The 19,645-nt window shown below is 36.8% G+C and overlaps 1 protein-coding gene across 2 annotated transcripts in view; it reads left to right on the top strand.

Moving 5' to 3' along the window:
* The first annotated feature begins 248 nt into the window (after positions 1 to 248).
* The window catches only part of LOC145666549 (uncharacterized), a 73,469-nt gene continuing 54,072 nt past the window's right edge, over positions 249 to 19,645 (top strand). Inside the window, exon 1 of one of the 2 annotated variants that reach the window (XM_081733868.1) lies at positions 249 to 456. The gene's annotated coding sequence lies outside the window, so the exon portion shown is untranslated. The remainder of the gene's footprint in view (positions 457 to 19,645) is intronic. The other variant, XM_081733869.1, reaches the window with a different exon arrangement.

The following is a 19,645-nucleotide window of genomic DNA, read 5'->3' as shown; positions in this document are numbered from 1 at the left end:
ATAACAAACTGGCACATTTCCTAACAGTTTGTGTCCACGCAAGCAAATTTATGATTGAGTTTGCGATAATCTGCGTAGCAGTTAAAATTATTTTTTTAATTACATTTTTGCGTTGCGCTGCAATACGCAGAATCTGTCGAAGACTGGTACGGAATGACCACTAAAGGCCACTTATTAGCATTTACCAAACTCTTTCCATATAAAGTTTAATACGCAGTATGATAGTCGTTTGTTTTGTTAACGCACCACCTACAGGACTATTGTAAAATTACGCGAAGAAACAAGCGTGAGGTAGCCTAATGGCGTTAGTTGTGTGATTGATGGAGTTAATACTTTGTTGTGAATTAGACACTAATTAATTATTTCGTTGTGGTTAAGGGCAGTATCACAAGTATATGATACTGGTTTTAGTCGAGATATGCTGAAGTGCTATGCAGAGCATATAGGAAAGATCAGGTATGCAATATCCTTTTGCTTTTGAGGAGAGCGATAACAAATAAGAGGTGCAAGTTCTCATTCTTTGTATCGGAGGCTAAAAGAAACAACAAGACAAATGAATAGTTTACAAAATTATATTATGATTGACTAATTGAACCATAATAAGTATTGAAAATTGTGGTTTTTCGAGTAATTCAATCTTTAAATCATATATTTGTTAGAATTTATGTGATAATTTGAATTTTACCGTAGTAGTTTTGTTTTGTGTTTCAAGACAACTCGAGGCAAATGAACTGTTTTCGCATAAAATGTGCGTATAATAAATTACTTTTCCAGTCAAAGAACTTGAAATGATAAAAATATGAGCAAAACTTGTAGAAGTACTGTTGAACTTTCATCAAACCGTGTTTTGAGATTATTGACAGTTATTTCAGATGAATTTCGCGTGATAGAAATTTGTCTTAATGTGATAGTTTAGCCTCTTTTAATTTTGACAGCTTCTAGTACCCATAACGTTAATGGATTCATAGTATATTTTTACTTCCGTACTAAGCAATGCTCCTAAAGTGCTTTCCATGTCATTACTTTCACAATACTTATCACTTAAAGAGATGTTTTTTCACTTGTCACCTTACTTGTGAGAATTTGCTGTATGAAAATAGTGTAGTCAGTACTATAACTACCGTACGTGATATGTTTGTTACTTGGTGTTTCGCTAAAATAAATAAACTTCAGTGATGGTTTAATTGATTTCTGAAAGGAAGTCTTCAAACTTTAAAGTCAAAAGGAAAGAAGGTAAGGGCTGATATTTAATATCTCCTCCAATCTTGCACATATAAGATTTACAGTGTGTTACTGTACAAAATATAGTTGAGCTAGGGACAGCTAACGAAGGGACTTAGAAGCCCCTAGGGCCCTTGTACTTCTACCTTTATCACAATTTAGACAAAAACAAGGTACTCGGTTCTGGAACCATGAAACGGGTTGGGGGAGATAATAAATACCATCCGAAGGTAAGAGTTCACTTTGAGCAGAACAGGTGATTTTGTCACAGGATGTGGCATTGGAGGAATAGAATCACAGCTATTTGTAGGGCAATCTTTACTTTGACTCGGGCAGTGGCTGCAACCGATTCATCGGACCAGGTTCCCGGGGCAGTTTAGGAATCATTTCTCAAGAGCGATTGAATTCATCAGAGCAGTGTAGGAATCAGTTCCTCGAAACAGACAACCTGTTACTCTCCCCCAGAACTCACTCCTAGACTACTCCGGAGAAACTACTCTGGAAACCGGTTCAGATGAATCGATTCTTAAACATCCGTAATTCACAAGTTCTCCAAAATATGGATCAAAACCAGCCACAAATCTACTTTAAATAAAGTTAAAAACCAGTTTTTAAACTAACCTAATCCAAATTATCCAAAATCTTCAATCACGATATTTAATTCTCAGCTAAAAATTTCAAAAAGAAGAAAATGTAAAATGTGGACAGCTTGTATTCAGAAGTACATGGGGCCCTACCGCCCCCAAACCCCTCTAAAAATATAGCTGGATAAAATAAACCTTATAAAAACACATTTCGTAATTTTAAAAAAAATGCACAAATGCAAAACAAATCAGGAATAAAAATATCAATTAACAAATAAAAAACATTCACCTCTGATGATATAGAGGTCCAGCGTGTTCGCCGACCTCTACGTGCAAACATGCTTCACCTATTAAACCACCTGACTCTTTATCTAGAGTTTCTAAGCAAACCTCCCGTCAAAACGTTAGCCAATCGGAGAGTTTTAGTACTTAGCGTTTTCCCCGTACCAGAACACACATGAATAATAAACTCATGATTACTGATTCTACACACGAAATAAATAAGACAACAAGAACACTTGCCCAATATTAAAGTTCACTTTACTGAAAAATGTTCCTTTCCGCACAGACGTCGATTTATTAACGCGAGCACAGTTCCTGTTATTACAAACGAGAAAAACTAATATGCGTCCACTTTACCATACGTTGAAAATCACTTCAGCCTTGGATCACAACCATCTAATTCAATTAAACCACACAATGCTACAAAGCGAGAATAATATTCGAATCTAATACAAACTTACTCAAAAAAGACAGGTTCAAATTCTTTGTATCAAATTCATTAAACGGTTTTTCAATCGCATTTACTAACTGTATGAAAGGAAACTTGAACTAAGAGGTTTCACGTATTATACAACCGCACAAACCTAACAGCTGACACACACTGATTACAAGTAGATAAATTAGAACAGGTGATATCATATCACAGTAGCAAACTACCATATGACTATTGACAGACACCTAGTGGAAAAAATATGAACTACTACCAATCTATCATACAACCACGGGTTTCGCACCAGAGGCACAAACAGTTCCAGAAAGTGACAACCTATAAGAACCGATTGAAGTCACTGTCCGAGTCAAAGCAAGGACTTGCCCATAATAGGTTAGGTGCCATGGAATCGGTTCCTATCGGTTCTGCTCAAAATACACTTTTGCCGGAACGGAATTTAAAAAAGAAACGAGCTAATTCCAGGTAGCACAATACAAAAGGCGATAAGAGTGCACTTTGAGCAGAACAAGTTATATTGTCACAGGATGTGGCATTGTTCACGTAAGGCAAAGTAGAGTAGGGTTAGGAAAGTTTGGACCCATTTTGTTAAAATTAATAGAGTGTAATTTCTGGTGTTGCTGTTTATTGTAAGTCGATTCCTATGAATGTTCTGCTCAAAGTAGACTTTTGCCCAAAAGGCTCTTAACACGACTATGAAGTAACCATTACTACTTTAATTTTCATCGGTCTCCTTCCAAAAATACAATTAAAACAACACTATTTCAGTATCCATATATGACCAATTTCAACTCATCGCGTTATGAATAAAACAACAAAAACATTAAAAAATTACTCACAAAATTATAACATCGATCTTCGAAAACAAAAAAAAGCAAAACCATATGCTAATTATATCCCATGACCGACTATCTCAAACCATCATTGTACACAGACACCCAAGACACATCGGATAGCAGCAGTACTTCCCGGATCAATCACAGTGCTACGTTCGCTGCGTTAGGAGTCACCGGTGGCTCGTGCGATATTTCATTTCTGTGGGTGCTATTGTATGCATTGTATTACCTGTGTGCGTTTCTGTATTTCGTTTGTACAGATTTTTAAACATTACTAGCATCCAGGTGCAAACCTTCAACAAGACACACGGTGAGTCGCATAGCACTGAGATCCAAACTCGGTTTTACACTGCCGCAGCGAACGTGTCAAAACCACGAGTCATCATATAAGAATGATAATCCTACTAAATCACTATCAATGATGACAAATCACAGGGGTTCTAGAAGACGGGTCCCCCCATATAGGTTAGTAGCTAGGTTGGTTCCTTTCTGTACCAAAGTTCAATATTTAATTCATATAGTATTACCGAGCTAGCGTTAGCGAGTGAAGGCAGGTCAGGGCCTCGCAGGGCACGTTGTTTTCTGTCTTTATTACAAGTAAATATAAAGGGGGGCCTGTGTTCTAGAACCTTGCCCAAATCACATTCTCTCTGGGCACCTGCTAAATTGAAAAAGAAAAAGAAAAACCTGAGTGGACTAAAGCAAAACAATACAAATCAATGAATAAACGCCAGAACTAATTTTTATATTGAATTTCTTTTTACACGAACAAGGTAACGAAAGACACACGAGAAAGTTATTCTCTTGAAGTGTGTATTCACTAAACAACAAGACATACTTAACAAGTAGGGGAGCAAGAGAAACACTAGAGATCCATGATATAGTGAGACATATCCTAACATGAAGTAAATAGTTTAAACGTTGAGGAAAGCAGCCCCCCTTATAACAAATATTTAACTATGTTTCACAATTTAAAAGTAACAATGTAACACACAAACATCACCGAACTACGTTCGTAATAATCCGCCTCAGGATACCAATTAACGAACTAGACCCAAAATTAGTATCTAGAGAGTATTTCTCGGACCTTTCCCTCCTATACATACGATTTATAAGTGCAAATATATATATATAATAGAGAGAGAGAGAGGGAGACAATTAAAATTAACGGGCAATGTGATTTCGGGCTTTTAGCTTTCAAACTGTGTGGTTTTTATTCTTCCAAACAATGGTGGCTCTAAAGGGAAGTCACATTGGTAAAAGTTAAGCTTTTATTGCTTCAAACCAAGGTAAGAACACTTACTGTTTGATCTAATTCTTGTATGCAGAAGTTGGTGTGTTAAATTTCTTCCCTTAGTTTGAAGCGATAAAAACTTAATTTTTACCGATGTGACTTCCCTAGAGATCCGCTACCACTTCCAAGAAAGATAGAGAATGTTTGAATTCATGATGCAGATTAAGAATATGAGAATCACTAGAGATTCCTTACTTACATTTTGCCTTTTAGACAAAATCCAGTCTTAGTACCTTCAATAGTAATACCTTAAGCGCCATTGCATGCCTCGGTGCAGGTTTATTGTAGAACATGGACATTATGACTAGAATATAGCGTTTTCTGGGTAAAATTTAACTCAAACCGCTTAGAAAAAGCTGTTGTCCATCTTTTACTAGGTTTCTTGCCCGAATAAATTCTTTGTTTATCGGTGGGAGCTTGCATGCGGAGTTCGGGTAGGAAATAATTTGAACCGGAAGCTGGAGGCGGAGCCAATAATCAGTGGAATGAACGTCGAAGGCATTGCTAATTTTAATTCATTTCTTTATTAACAACTGTTTCTTCACTGCACTCCAGACTCCCCACTCATAAAGCCCAAGTAGGCCTATGTGGTGAACCTCCAAGGTCTGAGGATGATGATGATAAAAAGGGACATGAAACATAGAAATTAATTTATTTCAGTATACTTACAAAAGAGCGTTTATTAGAAATATGACAGTTATTTTCAGCTACAATTTTTTAAATGTTAGGTGAGTAGTTAATCACATCAATTCGAATCCAGGTGTCCACATGCTTGTTACTAATCTGTTTTTGGACTTGTTTTTTATGAACTTTATAGTCGAAAATGAGGACCCATACATATAGATAGAGCTGAAAAACGCAAGGCCGTGGTGATTCAGTGGTAGAGCGCCCTCCTCCCGTGCATGAAGTCTGTGGTTCGATCCAATTTCTACGAAGTGGGCTTCGTAGTTAAAAAAAAGACCGTGTACATGGTTTTTTCTTGGAGTTCTCCTGTTAATCTTACTTTTGCCATTCTATTATAATCACTCATTTCGACTTAACTGTCTCCTTTAGTCTCGGTGCATAATTGTGGGACGTTAAACTCAAACTAAATAAATAAAACTGAACAGCATTATCATTCGAAGTGCAACTCGAAACAAAAAGGGTTACTTTTCCTTGGAAACCGGTGGCAAACAGATTTTGGGTCTGAGATAGACTTTGAAGGCAGGTCATTTTGAAAAGTAGTAACTTCCATTTCTACTGCCTGATCATCTTCGTTAAAGTGTTGCATGATAAAGGTCGAAGGTTCTTCAGCATTAATGTCCATAAAAGGGATTCGGGTGAACTATATCAGAAGTCTAGTTTTCTTGATATTATGAAAGCGTTTCTCAAATTGCTCCCTTAAGTCTGATAGAATTTCTGAATTATTTTTGTGACGGCAGGGTTATAGAAAATCGTGAGTCTTTCAATCAAGAAAAGTGTGTGACATCATTCCAAATGATATTCTTTTCCCACAACTCTAACTTTCTTGAAGACGTCTGAACATCGTGTATCATTTCTCCCAAGCCCTCGTCTCTGCCTTTCAGTCGGAAATTGAGTTTATTAAAATTTTGTTGTATCAGCTAAAAATGTAAAATACTGCGGTCGGATATAATCAAGTTCAGGATAGGACTCACTATGTTTTTTTTGAAAACTCGTGTATTGAAGGGAGAAGATGATTGGATCGCTGAACAACCCTCTCTTTACTCAACCACCTTCACTCTGAAGGAGTAGGTCACCTTATTAACAATTCGGATCATTCAATGTTTTAAACAACCTTCCTGGAAGAGCTTGAGACCTTACTTTATTTACAGTCTTTACTATAAGTTTCTTGAGCTTATCATCTGTAAATATGAACACAATGCTTGATGGCGAATAATGGAGTAGTAATTGACAAACAAAGGAAAGCTTTTATCGCAGAGACATAATGGTATGAATCCTTTGCCACATTTTTGTATGGGGAAATTGCTCACAGAATGTGGCTTTTGATCTCTGAAAATCCTATCTTGTCCCTAGTAGATCTTTTAAGATGAATGACGTACAAAAATTCTTCTCGTGAAATCTTCGAAGCTCTTTTTCATATAAACAGACAATTGAGCAGAATCAGTGACATTTGTTGATTCATCATGTTTACAGTGAAAAATGATAAATATTCAAATCTCCCTTGAGTTGTGTGTGTGTGTGGGGGGGGGGCACGGTGGTTTAGTAGCAGAGCGCTTACCTCTGTTTGTGGGGTCCCTAGTTCGATCCCTGGCTAAGCAAGTGTGTGCTAGACATAATGTCCGTGGGTTTTCTCGGGGTACTCCCGTTTCCTCCCACTTTCTTATTCCACCTATCCTTTCATAATCATTCACTTGCCTTAATCATCGTTTCCCTTAGCCTAAAAGGGCATAATCGTGGGAGGTTAAACCAGGGTTTGCCCAAATGGGCCCAGCCCGAAAAAAAACCCGGTAGGTTTTTCGGGTTGGACCCACCTGAAAAAAACCACTTTAAAACCCACCTGGGTTTTTGACCTATTCGTTAGTATATTATTGATACAACTAAGATGATCACATTGTAAGTGATTTTTATCAGATTTAGACTTTTCTTGGGCGAATTAGAGGCTTTCACGTTAAGGTATATAACAACATTCAACGTAAGATCTTTATAAAGTTCTGAATGCACTAAATGAATTAAAAAAAAAAAAAAAACTTACGTTAGCTTGAGATAGTTATAGAACAGATTAATGTATGGATTATGCTTATAGCCTATTTGAAGTAAAATAAGCAATTTTGTACTTTAGAAAATATTTTCCGTGAATAGTGTGCTCGTCGACTTGGCGACACCAAGGAACATTATCACTCATACGTTTGACGGGTTTAAGATCATAGGTGCCGGTACTAATAGTACATATGTAAATACATTAGTATTATTTCTTACCTTTGATGTAAAACACAAAATTTGGTTTTCCAACAATAACAGTTTAGTTCAGTCATTTGTTCTTACTTTTCAAATAAGCATTCTGTAGAATCAACACCAGCAGTGGCGTAAATATTCTTGTCAAATTTAAGAAGCTTAATGCTCGGAGTTCCGAAGACTATGTAATGCTTACTATTTCAAGTGCTGAGTTCAAATTTCCGTACTAGTGGAAGTTTTGATGTAAACTCATGTCAAAAATTATTGTCGCATATCTATAAATATGTTGTTGTAGGAATATAATTTGATAACGAGTTCGCCCGTTTTTTCTTATAATGTCAGTATGTGTATAATCGGCAGAGACATGTATGTGGAAAATTTCATGTCAAAAGAGCAGTAAATAAGAACAATAAAATGAAAATAAAACTTTCTTGTCCACTTAGCAACATTTTGTTTTACTCATTCTAATTTTCGTATTTATAAGTCTTTTCCTATGAAATTTACTACAAATATTCATTTCCCGATTATACATATAGTATCAATAATAAAAGTACCCTGCAAAATCATTATCAAATTATATTCTTAGAAGAAGACAGTTATAGATATGCGACAATCATTTTGGACATGAGTGTACACGCCGTGAAAGAAGTGCTCGGGAAATTCCCGAATTGAACGCAGAAGGATCGGAAATGAATACTTCAACAATAAAACTATTTATTTTACGCTTAAGCTTACCATACGTCCCGTAAAAAACGGGACAGTCCCGTTTTTGGGCCCGCGTCTCCGTAAATTTAATCGGGACACTGAAATGTCCTGTATTTTTACTCCGTTCCATTTCTGCTATCAATATCAGCTTATTCGAAAAGTAAAAACAAAAAATTCTGACATTGGCTGGGAATCCTGTAATTAGTGAATGAACAGTACGCTGTTGCATGTAACAGTTTCGAGGAAGTTATTACACTACCCTGTTCGATTTGATAGCGAGCGAAATTTGCAATGCTACTTTTTCCATTGCACTTGATGGAATCTCGGATACTCTCCGGAACATTAAAAAAAATCTTTTAGTCTCACGTTATGCCTGTTATGCTTAAGGTGACGGTGATGATGAGAAATGAATGAAATGACGAAATGAAGAAAGTGGAAGGAAACGTGATAATCCCGAGAAAACCCACCCACAAGGTGTTTGTCCACCACAAAGCTCACTTGGCGCGAGCTGGGATCGAACTAGGAACCCCATGCACTAGAGGTGAACACACTATCACTGAGTCATCGCAGCCTATTATACTTTTGTTCATAACCAGACTACAGTTTATTGCATTGTGTTGGAAAGTTGAGGGGGGAGGGGAATCTGAGGTGTCCCGTATTCTCATGGAGAAAATATGGCAGGTTTATTTACGCTGGAAGATGTTAATTTCATATAAGACATTTTAAAACATTTATTTATTTCACACAACATGTATCTTTGTTTTAAATTAATAGACCCCTTTTGATATTCATATTTGGCGAACGTCAGTCAGGCTTCTGGATGATTTGATCTACATTTGTTGGTTTGTCTGCCGAGCTCCTTCATGGCTATGCGGTTAGTGTACGCGTCTTCGGCGTGGGACCCAGGTTTGCTTCCGGAGGAAGCTCATGTGGTTCGGATTCCACGTTAATCAGTAGGTCCCGTCTCATATAGCCTCGCTGCTAAAAGGGACGTTAAACACAAAATCAACTCAACTCGTTTGTCTGCCTCTAGCACACACACTACAGGGTACAACTTTCGGCCTTTTAAGTTAAAATTTTCAGAGTACAAGCACGAGACACTAAATTTCCTGTATATATTTTGGCGGCATACCAACGTAAAATATCAAAATGGCGGCTATTTTTTCAAACCAGCGAATATCCACGCTGCGAAGCGCAATTTTCAGTCTTTTAAGTTGAAATTTTGACGGTGGAAGCACGAGATATGCTAAATTTGCTGTATAGATTTTCTCGGCGATCGAATGTAAAATTTCAAAATGGCGGACATTTTTTTTTTCAAAACAGCAGTAAGTAGAAAATTGTTGCAAGTTGTGACAATGACAATCTTGAAATATAAATAACATTTTAACACTTTTACCCCAAAGACATTGAAATATTTCGAAAAAACCCGATTAAACACAAAAATACCCGAAAAAACCCATATGGGCCCAGGTGGGTTGGGCTTTTTCAAAAAAGTCCGGTTTTTTCAGACCCTGGGTTAAACTGATATATTTCATTTTCTCTTTAGTTGTGAAACACCGTCACTAGCCATAATCTTAATTTTTCGTTTCATCGTAATGATCTCGCTTTCATTTTTAAAGTTATAGAGCAATGAATGCATGGCTAGTTTCTTAAAAGAATTCATTTGTTATTTTGCCATCCTTGGATGATATTTTCTTTTGAGCAGTTATTTTTGCGGTGTGGTGTGATGCCTCCGTCGAAGGTTTGTTCTTGTCCGTTGTTCCTGAAAAAATAGATCGTTGTTGTGGTAACTGGATCTTTACCCATTCTCTCCTTTCCTCACAGTGAGCTCCCTCGTTGCTGTTTGGGTAGCGTACGCACCTTTGGCATGGGAAACTCGTGGTCGATTCCCGGCGTGAGATCATGTGATTTGAATCACGTTAACGCTAGAACGGCTGAAGCGGTCATTTTGACCGTTTTAGAGTTTTTACATATCATACCATTTTTATTTTTTTTGTTGGAAGGCGCTTATTTTTTTTAATGACTTCGTCTTTCAGTATGAACAATAAAAAATATATTTTTGAAACAAACATAGAATGAGAAATAACAATTTTATTAAACAAAATACCTAGGACGGCAGAGAGCGGTCGTTCTGACCGGGTACATTTTACCTATTCAAAGTACGTTTTTTTTTTTTTTTTTTTTTTTTTTTCAAGATGCAATGACTGATGATGTGGTAACGTCGCACTCCTGTCAGGTGTGCAATGTGAATGCCTCACGTTCTGTGTATTCTTATCAGCGAATGTGTCGGCTTTTAGTGATGTCGAACAGCAAGGGACTTACACCGGAGCAACTTTTGGAAGAACTGCGTGACATTAGTAAAAATGAATCAGATTGTGGCCTTTCTGATTTTGAATTCTCTACATTCTCTGATGACAGTGACCGTCTTCTGCGTCAAGTTGTAAACAGTTCACCTGAAACAAGTGAGAGTGAGGAAGATGGCAACACCATACTTTAACCAGTAGCAGGATGCAGCAGTAAACCACCGGCCTCTTCTTTAGACAGAGGTAGGGGAAGGAAACTAAAACTACCAGAAGAAAACTTGTTAGTGGGTGATATTATTGAAGTTCAGGGAGGGATAAAGTGGACAGTAATAGAACCAGGAAAACCTGCAGTAGGCAGAAATCAGCAACAGAATGTCCTCCCGAGAAACTATGCTGTGCGGAATATTGTATGCAACTCTTTCTCCAGCGCTTTCGCTTCGTCATATAAAGGAAATGACTGAAGTGGAAGCAAAAAGATGCCTCAACACAGACGAGTGGTCTATTTCTATTGAAGAAATAGAGGCTTTCCTGGCAATTTTGTATGTTCGAGGAGCACTTGGTTGCAGTGAAGAGTAAGTGAACTTTCTGTGGAGTACAACATGGGGAGCATATTTTTTTCGGGAAACAATGTCACGGAATAGATTCAAAGAAATAAAACGTTTCGTAAGATTTGACAAAAAGAGCACAAGATCTGAAAGACTAAAGGGAGACAAATTCGCTGCTATATCTAAGGTGTGGAATCGCTTTATAAGGTGTGTTAAAGCAGAGCAGGATGTTACCATTGACGAGCAGCTTTTTTCAACAAAAGCACGGTGTCCTTTCACACAATACATGGCCAATAAGCTAGACAAATTTGGAGTAAAGTTTTGCTTGGTAGTTGATGTGTAGTCAAAGTATGTACTAGATGCTCTTCCGTTCTTGGGTAAAAGTGAAATGAGACCGAGAGATGTGTCTGTTGCTGAAGATGTTCTTCGTTTAGTCGAGTCGTTTGAAGGCAAGTTGAAAAACGTAACGACAGACTTTTTTTTATTTATTTTTTTACCATCCCTGTCACTTGCCCAGAAATTGAAAGCCAAGAAAACTAGTATCGTAGGTACTGTGAAACGTGTGAGAAAAGAAATTCCACATGAAATGAAAAGTCGACAAGCAAATGTACACAATATTGTAGTTCTGAAACATGATAATTGTACCTTAACTGTGTATCAGGGAAAATCTACTAAAAATTTCATTATATTGAGCTCAATGCATTCCTCTGTTCAAGTGGAGACAGCTGGTTAAATGCCACCAGAAACTGTAAAGTTTTACAGCAGCACCAAGTGTGGTGTAGATAGGGTTGCCAGATTTTGTAAACGATAAACCGGGACAGTAATCTCAGGCTATGAATAGGTCAGGGTTACTACTTACAATTTTCCAGTTCATTCTATACACAGTTAACACAAATCAGGGCCGGCTCTACCATATGTACAATACGTGCATTTGCACGGGGCGACAAGTTTCGAAGGGCGGCAAAGTCTGTCATAACAATATTATTTAAAATAAATTTTTCTTGTTGGAATAGACTTCATAATGATGGTAGTTAAATTTACTAAGCTGACTTTCTATTTGAATACTTTCATAAATCATATTTAGGTCGCATTGGTTTAAGATGACATGGAAAGTGCTAAAGCAAATGGCCAGACAAATCCCAGGATAAATTGCTTGATTGTTGTCAAATACAAGAACTCAATTCTCGAACAGTAACAAACTCCTGTTCGATTTAGTTAGTTATCACAGTTTTAATATGAAAACTAGTCTTGTTTTTGTCAGAAACGAGTCCTTATCATTGAAAGTGGAAACATTTTTTAAATCTTTAACAAATGTAGAAGGAAAAACAAGAAATAAAGATAAAACAGCTAGTTTGCAGTGGTACGAACTGATATAGTGAGATTGAAGCTCGATATTGAATTCTATAAAAAGAATTACCATTTTTCCTCTGCAGGTGTGTTTCCTTTATCTTTCATTAACATAATAGATTATTATTTAAAGAAAAAACAGACCCAATGAGATTGTATTTGTGGTGTTCAGGCCTTTCTGAGTATGAGGGCTCTTTTCCTCCCCTTCGTTATTTACGATGTTGTAACATACTTAAAATCGTGACTTCGAAGATTTGTTCTTTCTGGAGAAATGGTGCGGCAAATTGTCTAGGACCGGTTCGATCCCAGCTCACGCCGTGTGGACTTTGTGGTGGACAAACACCGTGCTCGTGGGTTTTCTCGGGGTTCTCCCACTTTCTTCATTCCACCATATAATAGTTTTTGTAGTGGCAAGAGAAATTATCGCGATAAGTAATCCCGAGGATCGAACCTGGTATCCACTCAACACCCATGAACAGACAGCTCCGCCAAAATTCAACCTTATAACAAGCAAGAACTATCCATACATAAATGTTGTTTCCCTGCGAGTCACGATGCTATTGAAACAAAACGAAGTTTTGTTCCAATCACACCGAAACAACTACAACAACTACTATATCAAAGATTATATTAAGATGGACATTGATGAAACTGACTGACGAACTACGCACAAATTATGAAATTTAAGGATACGTATGAAGAAAATGCACACTGATCCGATTTTCTGTATTTCCTCTTAAATGTTGTCCTTTTCTTACAATTTCATACTTACGATCAATTAGGTACAAATTAGGATAAAAATTACAGTAACAATTTATAATTGTTCAATTTTGTTTCACCGCAATACAAGTACAGTTAATGAGCAGGCCATTGCTAACACAATGAATGTCAGTTCTCCCGCTCTTACTGCTCACATCACTCAGCTCCGCCCATAGATTTCGTACGCAAGCAAAAGTTCGTCTGCTATAGCACGTCTCATTGGCTATGACGTTCTCATGACGTAGCAGCAGTTTAGATGAGAACGTGTTACAAAGGTGGTTCTCACGGTAAAGCTTGAGAAAGAACAATGAGTCATTGTAACAGAAAAGGAAGATAAATGAAAATTGATAACTAAAATGCACTTATAAGCTTCACTGCTATAACAGAGCTGCAGAAAATAAAAATGAATGCTTCCATATTTTGTTGGAAATAAAAATCATTATAAATGGCTCCCAACAGGTTGAATGACAAAGTTCAGTCTTGATTCGTTTTCATTCAGAACCCTGGATCACTAAAATGCATGAAAAAAAAACTATACACTATAAACACACCATTAAAATTTCACTCAATCACCTTGAACATTCGAGGGTTAACAGAATAGTCACTGCTAAAGATTAACTGAAATATTAATACACACACATCAACAACACACACATATATATATGGTTATAGTCTATATGTATATAAAAATATCACTATATATATATTCAAAATTTGTAAAACTTTCGTAATAAATGTTTACTCAGTCATAACACTGTTCGTTCAATCCTGCATCACTTCCGAAGTCGAGTCACTAATGTTCCAAATAATGAGTCCTCGCACTTCATCCATCCGTAAGTTTCAGTATCTTCTGCTCCCATTCTCTTCCCATACGAATGGAGCTAGGATTCCCTCGGTGGACGGTCGGTTTTGCCCTCTTCCCCTACTGACAAAACGCTTCCCACGGTGGATGTTCTTGATGTTCTCGGTGAAGTATAAGTAACAAATGGAGGCAAAATGACTTATCTCCATTTCCTTATATTCTGGATATGTGGCTTCCAGAATAGGATAGTTTAACAAAAATATGCGTGGCCTGCTTCATACGTATAGTAGTGATAACTTAATATTGAATTGTTAGTTTCAAAGATATACATAATAATATTGTCCATGCGGAAATTCTTCTGCATAATAAGTATAATTATATGCGAAATTATATAACGATGAGGAAAATTAAAGTTCTTCCTTATAGAAACAAATAAAATGTTCTTCTATAACTTTCTTTGAGTTCTTCGTTTAAAAATAGATATATAGATGTATAGGTGATTATAGGGTAAAATAACTCAAGGATTTGTATGAAAGGATAAGCTTAAGGATGGTTAACAAAGCATGAAATTGTTTTACATCTTACACAAATACAAGAAATCAGACCAATGTAACACATCATCATCAACAAACTCCCTTTTCATGGTAACAAATATGCGTAGTTCTGAATGAAAATATATGAAGAATATTGGAATATATAAGATATTAGATTGCTGATTTTGAGCATATTACGAAGATATGAGTATACATAAGAACAATATAACGATGGTTTGCAAATAAAGGATATACACTATGAAAAAAATTGACAGAAGAATGGGGAAGTATCGATATGAAACCGAATGATGGGATGACATATCGAAGCGTCCAAATATCCTACGGTCCGCCAAGCCGTATCCACATAGAAGTGTGGTTTGGAAGATAAACTAACCTCCCCAAATATATATATATATCAACTTGAGAAACCTCCCTGAAGAAATCAACGACCACGTAAGACACATTAGTTGTGAAGAAAGAAAAAAAAATAATGAATACGAAATCCCCTTAGACGATGTAGTATCGAAGACAAAAAACAAATGCACACAGTATACCGTGGCAGGAAGACGTGGTCGGGACTTAAGTATATAATGCTCTAATGGTTCCCTTTTTCCAAGGAAAGAATACCTTAAATAATTATGGTTTTGGAAATGACTAGCAGTCAGCAGTCCTACACATACCAAATCCAACAAGGACTACCTCTTTCACTCGCTGGACCAAAAGCCAGCCCCTTTCCTTCCTTCCTCCAAAAACCATAAATTTTAATAGTAAAATTTCTCTAAAAGTGTAAACAACTTCTCTTCACTAATATATCCATTACGCAAATACCATATTATGCTATCATCTACAAAACTAGAGTTAACCTTCACTTCACTATAGTCAGCGTCACAAAGCTGATTTTCTGCTTCTTCTTCTTCCATGGTTTCAGAGCTACCCTTAGCCTCCCTTTCAGCTCGTTCGATAATGTCACTGAAACGTTGTTCATCAACATACTTTTTTAGCAATTCTAGCCACTTCTTGCGAGTTGCTGGGGTAGGTCTCCAGAGTTTCATTCGTGATACATTTTGGAATCCAAGGTATTTCCCATTCGATGGATCAATTACTTCGAAAACATTATCACTTATCTTTCTCCAGCAAACATAAGGCCCACGAAATACATTACACAACTTCGCTATTCGTTTATCCAACAGACTACTTAAATTGTATTGGCGAAGAAAAATAAGATCACCTTCAACTAACACTCTTCTTGTACCTTGATTTGCATTTAATTTAGCATTACGCTTTTCAATGATCTTCTTTCGTCTTAAATTGGACATAATCAGTTTACCATTCCAATCGATACCTTCTTGTTCGTCTACTTCTTCATTCTTCGGCGTAATACCAAAATGAGATAACGTAAATTCTTCGGGTTTAACATTCAAATGTAATTCTGCTGGAGCAACTCCTAAACTAGCACTAATGGTGTAGTTTAATAACAAACAAGCTTGAACTACATACTCTGGCCACAATGAATGAGATTCACGACACAACACACGTAAGATACGTTCTAGATCTCTATGGAAACGTTCAATAACATTGCTGGAAGCATGGTAAGGTGTAGTGTAATGGATTTTAACATTATATGATTCCATTGCTTGCACAAACTGTTTTCCAACAAACTGTGGTCCATTATCAACTAGGATATTTAAACATATTCCCATATGCATAAAGTATAACTCAGTAATGCATCGAGCCACTGTAGCACTAGTTGCCTTCCGTAAAGGATAAGCCACTAAGTATCGAGAATACACATCGCATACCGTAAGAAGATACGTTTCGCCATGTTTACCACGAGGTAATGGTCCTAAAAGATCCACTGAAATCAGATATCTCACGTTCTTAGCTGGTACACTTTGCATTAAACACTGCACAGGTTGGTTGTTTGCTTTTGTACGCATACACACTTCACAGTCGTTAATGTACGATTTGATATCACTTCTCATGTTCTTCCAATAAAACATTCTAGATATGATGTTAAACACCTTTAGAAATCCGAAATGGCCATAATGATCATGAAAACCAATTAAAATGTGGTTTACCAAACTCGGTGGAACACATAACTTTAGTTTGTCTGGAAAATGAAAATCTCGAACCATCAACAGTCCATTCTCTAACGTATAGTTATTCTTCCAATTTCTTGAACTACTTCGAACTGACAAATTTTCCACATCACCTTCACCACGTAAATGTTTAATTATGGGTCGATAAACATCACACCCCCATTGTAATTTTGCGACAACAGCGGGATCTAAATCATACACTTCAGACTGTATTGCTTGTATAGGGTTAGCGTTCACTATAACTTCCTCTTCTGTTGGAAACATTCGTGATAAACAATCACTCAATACATTAGATTTTCCACTGATATATATTACTTCATAGTCATATTGTTGTAATTCTAGGGCCCAACGCATTAAACGTGCATTCCAATTACGCATACGTTTCAAATGCGTCAAACCTTTGTGATCACTATGAATGTAAACTTTCGCTCCTTTGAACCAAACGTGAAACTTCCGCATACCCCATACTAAACATAAACACTCAAGTTCTACTGTAGCATAATTCTTCTCACACTTGGTTAAGGTTCGGCTAGCATATTCTAAAACGCACTTTTCACCGTTCATATTCTGGTAAACTATAAAAGCAAGCCCACGGGCTGAAGCATCGCATTCTACGTAAAATGGTTGATCAAATTGAGGATGGTGTAACATTACTTCCTTCATAATTTCCTGTTTTAACAATTCAAATGCACTCTGATGGATTTGTTCCCATTTCCACCTTTTTTCTTTCTTTAAAAGTTCGTAAAGAGGCTGAGCAATTATTGCGTGGTTTTTAATAGTGCGAGAATGCCACTGTACCGCACCTAAAAATGAACGAAGCATTTTTAAATTCCTTGGCACTGGTAGGTTAGCAATAGCCTCTACAGATTTTGGATCTCGCCGAATACCCTTGGATGACACATAATAACCTAAGTAATTAATTTCATTAACGCCAAAAATACACTTAGTCAGATTAAGCGTCATATTCGCATCATTTAACAATGCTAACACTCGATCGAGTATAGACAAAAATTCAGGAACTGTTTCTGCACTAATTGCCACATATCGAATTAAACGTTCCTGCAAGTCGAACGGAAACACCTTATTTAGACATAATTGTAGAACGGATGATCCATTTTTCACCCCGAAAACCATTCTTGTATACTCATACAAAGTTCCCTCGAATAAAAACGCTAGATATTGCATTGAATTTTCTGTGATTCCACACTGGTTATACGATGAGGTAAAATCGAGAGTTCCAAGCACTGTTTTACTGTTAAATTTAGCGAACAAATCAGACAACTTCTCTGAACGCAACGCTGGATTTTTCACATGAACATTTAAAGCACGACAGTCGACCACAATTCGCAACTGTCCAGATTTCTTCAGAACTACATGAATAGGTAGCAGATGACATGACGAACTGGGCCTAATGATACCCCACTTTAGTAATTTGCGTATTTCTTGCCGCACACCTTCCTTGTATTTTTGAGGTATATCATATAGTTTAGCAATGATTGGTTCACTGGTATCAACTTCCAAATGATACTGAAAATAACGACACTTTCCTGGAAAATGCGCAAATACTTTACGATGTTTCATTAATAACTCGTACAATTGAGCTTTTTCACTATCGTTGAACAACGTAGCACGAGCGACAGCATCTTTGATTTCTTCTTCTGTAAAATACAAATCTGAAGGGAATTCTTCACAATTCACCTTCATAATTAAGTGAGTCACAACTACTTCTGAAAACCTTTACTGTTTTCTCATAAAATTCACTAAGATCCTTTATATCGGACATAATAATAATAGGCACGAAGTTACATTTTACTTCCTGTGCGTTCACAGTAACATCACTTTCACTATTTCGTTGTATAAAAGGGACCACACTATATGCACCGTCATATTCAACTCGTAGTTTATTATTGCGAAAATCTATAATACTATTCAACCTTTCTAGAAGATTAGCACCTAAAATAACATCTTCATGGAGCTCATTCAAAACCAGAAATTCTACCAACACTTCTACATTGTTAATCTGTACTGGTAATACTGCCTTCCCTTTAACAGCACGTTTTCGTTTTCCTAAAAAATCGCACAACACAATGTTTTCACCCTTTTGCAGCCGTACATTAGAAATACACTGGGTAACATCTCGAAAAACATCATTACGAACTAAGCATAAATCACATCCCGTATCTACTAAACAAATTTTCGGCTTTTCATTCAACAAAATTTTAACACGCATAGTGTTTTGACCTAATTCACACGTAATGATTTCTTCATTGTCCTCTAATATCATTATGTCATCTTCACTTTTAATGTTTTCACTATTACACAAATCCGGGAAACTAACACGGTTCGAAAAACAAATAACTTCCTCTCCCCTTGACGTAAAGAGAGAGGGCCCTTCTAGTTTAAAGGCACAGTTCGTTGTTGTGAGGGACCTCGTTGTACAAACGATTGTTGCATATTCGAAAACACTGGTCGGCTATTCATATCAATAGTTGAGACGTTATTTACACTCTGTCCACGCTTGGCATTGGCATTCGGAAAATTACTCTCACCATTCTGATTAACCGGTTGTCCACTATTGAAATTTTCAGATCTATCTGTATTACTATGGTCACTATTATCTTGATCTTGGTATTGACGCTGATTATTATTATTTGGGCCTTGGTTGAAATTTCGATTACCGTTATTATACCTGCGTAAATTTCCACTACGTTTCCTTTTGTAAAATCGTTTCCTATTATTATTATTATTATTATTGTTCCAAAACTGAGCTTCCACCGGTTTATTTTCCCAATTGCCGTCATTTGCGCCTTGCACTACCTTCGTATGATTCACATTTACGTTGGCACCACTAATTTGCCTTGGTTTACGAGAGTTATCGTAAATTCCTGTTAAGTTTGATAATCCCTCGATCGATTGAACACTGGCGATGAATTGATGGATATTATTGGGAATACCTCCCATCATGGCAAGTTGG

The sequence above is a fragment of the Thermobia domestica genome, chromosome 12 (genome assembly GCF_964235325.1).
Source record: "Thermobia domestica chromosome 12, izTheDome1.hap1.1, whole genome shotgun sequence".
Taxonomy (NCBI): domain Eukaryota; kingdom Metazoa; phylum Arthropoda; class Insecta; order Zygentoma; family Lepismatidae; genus Thermobia; species Thermobia domestica.
The sequence above is the reverse complement of the archived record's forward strand: the minus strand, read 5'-3'. Positions and strand labels throughout refer to the sequence as shown.